Raw genomic sequence first — 6,906 nt, forward strand, 5'->3', positions numbered from 1 at the left:
CTAACTTCATGTATCCGACTTAAATTTCTAACGTAAGCCTAAGTTAGGAGTCACCTCATTTAAATTCAGATGTCTGCAAGCTAGGCATCTGAATCCATGCTTGTGACCTTAAGTGCTCCACTGCTCATTAATGAAGAGACTGATTTGACCTCTAGTTTAGGATGTTTGTGATGTGCTGATTAGATTTGGTTTGGGGTTGTTTTCATATGCCAGAGGTCAAGCAGACAAATCCCTTATGTCTGTTGAATAGCCTTAGAGCACATCTGTTCCAGGTCATTCTCTGAAGCCTGAGCTGGGTACATAAGCTCCCCATTCAAGCACATAAATTGGATACTTTGAAGTGAGGCTGAAGAAGCATCCACCAGGTTGCAAAGGGCAACACTGCCTCCTCTACAGAAGTAATTTTCCATTAGTTCTGGTCAACAGCTCTTGAGTATAGGGAAAAGAGATGGCCATAAAGGCAATCGTGTGGTTTGTAAAATCACCATTTTGACTGCTATTTCAGTGGACATTTGAAAGTCAAGTAGTCCTTTCTGTTTTGGAAAAGCTTTGAATATCAACCATAACACTTCCTGCTAATTACAGTGGGTAAATCTTACTCTGTACCTGCTACTGTTATGTTTTTATAGACACAGTCTAGACCTTTTTCTACATCAATGGGAAGAGGAAAAGGTGGAACTCCTAACCTGTCCTGGGAGTGTGAGCGGTATCGGCTTTGCGGCACGCTGATGGGCCTAGCTTTGGGCAGGGCAAATGCAATGGTTGGTGCTGATCATTTGCCTCTTTTTATTGAATGGTCTCCAGCTCACCTATCAAAGTGTTAGATTTTCTCTAGGGTAGACAGAATGATCTTTGGCAGCTTGCTGAAAGATATGTAAGAAGTCAGATAAAAATACCACAGAAAGATTATTTGCAAGTAAAACTAATCATGTTTGCAGACTTGTTTCAATTTTCTCAATTGAAGAACTCTAGTTTTCTGAATTTGAAATACTTTTAACATGAGCTAAGGTATTCCTGCTTTGGATTTTGTTTTTGTTTTTTTAAACACCAAAAGTATGGTGTTTAAATTTAAGCTAGATTTAAGCCATTCAAACACAGTAAAACCAGGAATATGAGAAGACAAGCCTCAGAAATTCAACGGTATTAATTCTTCGCTTTTACACTGACTAATATCAAGGTGTCCTGCCCTGACCCACCTTCCCAGGTGGAGTTTTGCTCCAGCTTGTGGTGCTCATATATGTCCATGGGTCTCTGCCCAGCCCCAGGTACCTTCCCTGTATGAAATACATGGTCAATGCCTAAAAGAGAAATTTAAACCTAAGTCCAAAGAATTTGATTTGACACGTGTCATCAGTTATGTACAAGTTGTTTTTCTTTAGTGGTAACATGCTTACAAACCATCTGGATTAAGAAAGTCTAATCCTTTATTTGAGAGGCTTGTCTCCATACTGTGTATTCAGACATTTTGTTACAAAGGTTGCTATGAATTTATATCATTGTAGTAATTTAATGGCAGCTTTGTTTAATTTATCTCTTGTATAGTATCAGCCTTGCTGAATTGTGCAAATGCACTGAGTCCTACAAACAGAAGTCTTTAAAAGGAATTTGAACTGCAAATTCACTGTATTTTTCTCTGAACAAGTATTAGGGGGGAAAAAGCCATTTTTAATTCAATTTTGCACTACCAGAGTTAGGTGTTTGCAATTCCTTATGTTTTGTACACTTTGTGATTGTTGTTGTCCAACCTTCAGTTCAAGTTTTTCCCAGAAATAATTTCTTTATTAAGTTTTCCCATTGTTTTGCAAAGGCATAATTCATACCATACTAGCTGTAAAGCACCTCTGTTGCCAGCAATAGACATTGTAACTAGGTCAGTTTTCTTGTTTATAAATGCCTTTCTGTGGAGGATTTTTACTAGACTTACCAGTTTTAGAGCTGTAAATAGGGGGATTTTTTTGTGTATTTGTGATATTACTTAAATATATTTTGATGGTTTGATGGTCATTTCCATTTCATGTTTTTGTGTATGTCTTGATCATTATTCTGAATTTCTGTCCTCACTCTTGAATTACCTGGGGGTTTTCTGTACACCTTGTTTCGGAGGGGTTTTTTTTAGCTGGAAATTACAAGAGAGTTTACTGAAAATGCTCTAAGGATTACTTGTAATTAAACAATTTAATAGAAGTGAGAAATATTAGCTTAAAATGTTAATACCTTTCACCTTGTAATTTTCAGCCAACAAGATAGTAAATGTTGTTTATATTTTGAGACATTACAGAGATACACTTGAAGACTTCATCTACATGAGTATTTGTAGTTAGTCAAACTTATCATCTCCAGTAAGACAAAGTCAATGGAGGGTTCCTGTCTGAGGGAGATCGAGCAGAAGGAAACTGACAGTGCAGAACATTGAGGTGCATGGATCTGTCCATCTGCTGCTCTCAAAAACTGCTGAGGAAGTTCTTGCACTCCCTCCTCATGAAACCGGCCCAGCATTGCACTTAACGAGCCAGGCCTTAAGTGAAGGCTTCAGTAGGACATGGAGGAAAAGCAGAGTGGTTAGGGTGCTGAGGGGTGATGGGCATGTCAGTGGTAATCCAGTATCCAGAGCTGCAGAGGAGGGCACAGAGCAGGAGCAGTGCTTCTAACTCATTGACCATCTGAGTACGGTAAAGATTTAATAGCACTTTTTTAAACAGAAGTAATCTAATATTGACTTATCCTCCTATTCATGATTGGATCCATTACTCACAATTTATCAGTCAGTGTTCCCTTTTTATTACATTTCTGTAGATCCTTTCTGCGCAGTCTCAAATTCAGAGGTAACCCTAGAGACCAAACACATCTTCAGTGCTGCCCTGCAGTTTTTCTAAGTTTCTTTGAATGGAGGCAGGTATGTCTGCATCCATGGCACTGGGCTTGGGTATTTCAGAGGGGGATTTGGTCAACTTTTTTGGTAAATAGCCATGTGAATGCTCAACTAGTGCTTCTTAGATTATATCTATTACTGTTGAAGAACTAGTGTAGCAGAAGAATTCAAGCACATTGATTTGGAGCAAGAAGTGCATAAAGGCTCTGATCAGTGTTACCTACTGTGCCAGCACCTGACTCAGCTGGTCTCTGTCAGCTCTTGGATACATTGCCCACTACCACTGTGGAGTTCAGTAAAAATATGCCATTACTGCTGTGTTGTACTGGAGACAAGAAAGCTGGATCCAGTGAAGGCCCTCAGTATTCTAGAGCTCACCGTTAGAGATTCAGGCCCAGAATGAGTACAACTTCCTGACACAACCATTTGTACACCTCAGGCATCTGTGAAGAGTTGGTCACCCTGCAAGGCAGCAGTTGGATTTTTGGGGATACTGAGTAGGAAGCCATTCCCAAGAAGTGGCTGCAGCATCCAGCTGCTTACAATTAATAACACACATTTAAAATTTCACCCCTCATCAGCGCTGAATTGCTTTAGTAATTATACAGCCACTTTGAGGTGCAGTGAAACATTTCTGGGTTCTCACCTCAGTTAACACCCTGCATGGAGTACTGCCAGTGCTCACTTGTGCTGGTGCTGAAGCTGAGGGAGAAGTGCAGCCAGCTCTGTCGGTCACAGTTCTGTAGTAAAGAGCTGCTAAAGTAAATTACTGTGAACCTGACTTTGCCATCCCACAAAGCCAGGATACTGTAAGACAGTCTGGAGGGTAAAACAGCTTGGCTTTCCTTGCAAATCAAGGAGAGCTGCCTCGTTCAGAGACTGGCAATAGCCAGAAGAGAACTAGAAACTCTTTTGCAAAAAAATGTTTGCTTTATGAATTGTGTATAAGGTCCCTAGATACCATGGTACTGAGTACATTATAAATGCATAAGAGATCCATTAAGAGAGATGGTGAGGGGGAAAAAACCTGACAAATTAGATTTGTATAGCTGAAAGCCCTAAAGATTTCTTCTGGCTTGCAAAAGAGGATAAAGATTTTTATCCTTAGAGATAGGTTATCTTCTTGGGAAGTAAAGGGCAGAAGAAGAAGAAGAAGAGAAAGAAGAAATTGTAAAAAGTAATTAAAACAAACAAACAAAACAAAAAAAACCAGAAGCCAAGAGGAAAAGTAATACTATCAGATTGGTCACATTCAGGGCTTTGGCCGGGAGAAAGGGACTCACAGCCCTAAAACTAGAGAGAGTCTTCAAGGCTTCAGAACTGATCAGTTTTGTTTCTTACAGAGGTGACCTGTATGTGCTATTGAACCAGACCAGGGCAGTGACATCCAAACTGCCTACCAAACACAGTTAGTGCTCAAGCCCTGCCAGGAAAAGCTATCAGCACATATGCTGCAGCCCATCCTAACCAACAGGATAGACAGGCAAGTTTCCATTCCAGGCTCATGTTCTGGCACCACTTAATTAACTGTTATAAAGATGGCTCCTAAAAAATTATAATTATTTTTAATACAGTGCCTGTACAGCTACATCTGGCAGAGTAGGGAGGCTTTTATAGCATGAAGGCAATAGTGGATGTTACAGCCCCTCAGCAGTGTTTTTGCATGGAACACCTGCTGTGGCACTGAAGTAGTTACCCTGTATTCTGCCATCACTGGTGACAAGATGGCTTAGCCCACTTAAGCCAGGTCTCCTCCTCTATCTTATTTTTACTCTCATGTGAGTCTCTAGATGCTTTTCTGGATAAGGAAATGTGGTATCTTCCCAGCTGAATTTGAAACAGATTTCTAATGTCTCTAATTGCTCAGATAAATAAATTGTTTGAAGATGGAGCATGGCCTGTTAAGACATGTAATGAATGCAGACAGAATGCAGTACCAGCATACACAGACCAGGTACATGAACTACAGAAGGATGGAAAGTGGGGCTGAAAGGGGAGCAGGAAGCCCTTTAAAAGAACCACATCCTGCTTGTCTTGCACCCAAATACACCACAAGACTGTCTGATTTAGGACAGGAAGTCAAATACTTTATCATTCCTGCTTGTTTGGCATAGGAGTATAAAAATGGAAAAACTAAGATAACTACCAGGAAGGATTCAGATGACTGACCTACAGGCTACAAATATATATATATATATACAAATACAAATATATACAAATACATCTACAAATACACAAAGTGCCTAACAGGCAGCACTCAGCAGTTTGCTCCTATCTGAACAAGTCAGAACAGACTGGTTCCCGCTGCAGACAAGAGAAAGTAAACTTTTGGACCAGTCTGCTCTGGATGCACAAAAATGTGTTCATAAACATCAGAATTAACTGTTGGAGGCTTGTAATAGCTGTGCAGAGTTTTCAGCCATCTCCAGTTCTGGGTAAGCAATTTGTCCTGCTGGGGATGCCAGATTTTAGCATAGCAAGTGTGGGACTCCTTGGGATCTACTCCAAAGCTTCATATTACAAAACTGTATTATTTAGACAAAATTTCTGTGACAGGGTGTGGTGGGGGACCAGAAGCCAACCATCAGAAATGCTAGTACTCTTTGGAATTCATTGCTCTGGATCAGCTGCCTTGTGGCTTTCCTAAGGAAACAACAAAAGGAGCTGAGGGCAGCTGGGAAACTGCTACAATTGCACAGTGAACTCTTTACACTGAGAAGTCTTGCTTGTACCTACCCTGGAGAGAAGGTTTGTTGATCATTGCATGGTGCTAGATATCAAGTTGCAGCTTAGCTTCTGCTATTGCAGTTCTTTGCCCATCTCTTTGCTAAATGACATTAATAGAGAGTCAGGCTGCAAGTCCTACCAGAGTGTATTGCAGATGCTTAACATGGGTTAAAGAGATCTAGGACAGGCTCAGGGGAGACAGCTGCACCATGGGCTCTGAAACAAACTCAGTAACAAAATTTAGGAGTCCTCTCAGCTATGAACTGTTTGACTCATTCCTATGGCTTATCACATTCTTGACTAAGAAACAGAGTGCCAGTCTGGATGGGGCCTTGATCAGCCCCAACGTGGCTGCTATCATTTATGTTATCCTCCCCTCAAAAAGCCTACATCCCTCCTGTCTACTCAGGGAGAAAAGCATGAAATGGTCTCCAGCATGCTACTCAGTGGTTGCTGAATACTGTTTACCTTGTGGCTGACTGACTGTGAGAAGGTTAGCAGGTATCAATTTCAGGATGCCAAGGTCTTTAACACCAGTACAATACACCAGATCCAGAAACTGTGGAACTATTTTCATCTCCAGGGCCATACAAGATTGTAGGGAAATCACTGCATGACCCAAATGCCCATAGTTTGGTCTTTGTGCTGATTTGACATGTAATGTTAAAACTAAAGTCATCACTTTGAGGACAGAACTCATTCCCTTTTCACTATCTCTTGTCTTCTATTTAGAGTCATTGTTCTTTATATTTCCAGGGATTCTAGGACGGTTTGTGTTGTGTTAGTTAGGTTTTGATGTCACAATTTACGGGGCACTCAGATTTAGACTGCTAAAAGAAGGTAAGTCAAAACCGGTCACAAAGCCATCAGTTCACAACTCATTCCAGCTCAGCCATCTTTCACTCTATTTATTTGGTTGTCTTTCCCACAGAAGAAATCCCCAGTATGGGTGCCACAGCTCCTATTCAACCCATAGAATTTATCCCAAACCCCACTCAGATGAAGCCATGATAATGGTTACATCATGGGACTGGGAAATAACCACCAAACTTTCAGGCAGAGAAGTGAAAGCATCCTCATGTGGAAACACTCTGCATTTGCACAGCAATGAGCACCCATACCAGTGCTTCTGACAGTCTCTCTGTCCTACAGTCTAATAAACATTGAATTATTTATTAACTTCAAAACCTCCTGATGTTATGTGATACAAAGTAGGACCCAGCTAGCACTTTTCCACCAAACATCATCCTGACACCTAAGAAAATCCAATCCAGCTTTGCAGTTATGTTTGGGTTTCCTCAGCATAGAGA

The sequence above is a fragment of the Indicator indicator genome, chromosome 3 (genome assembly GCF_027791375.1).
Source record: "Indicator indicator isolate 239-I01 chromosome 3, UM_Iind_1.1, whole genome shotgun sequence".
NCBI lineage: Eukaryota > Metazoa > Chordata > Aves > Piciformes > Indicatoridae > Indicator > Indicator indicator.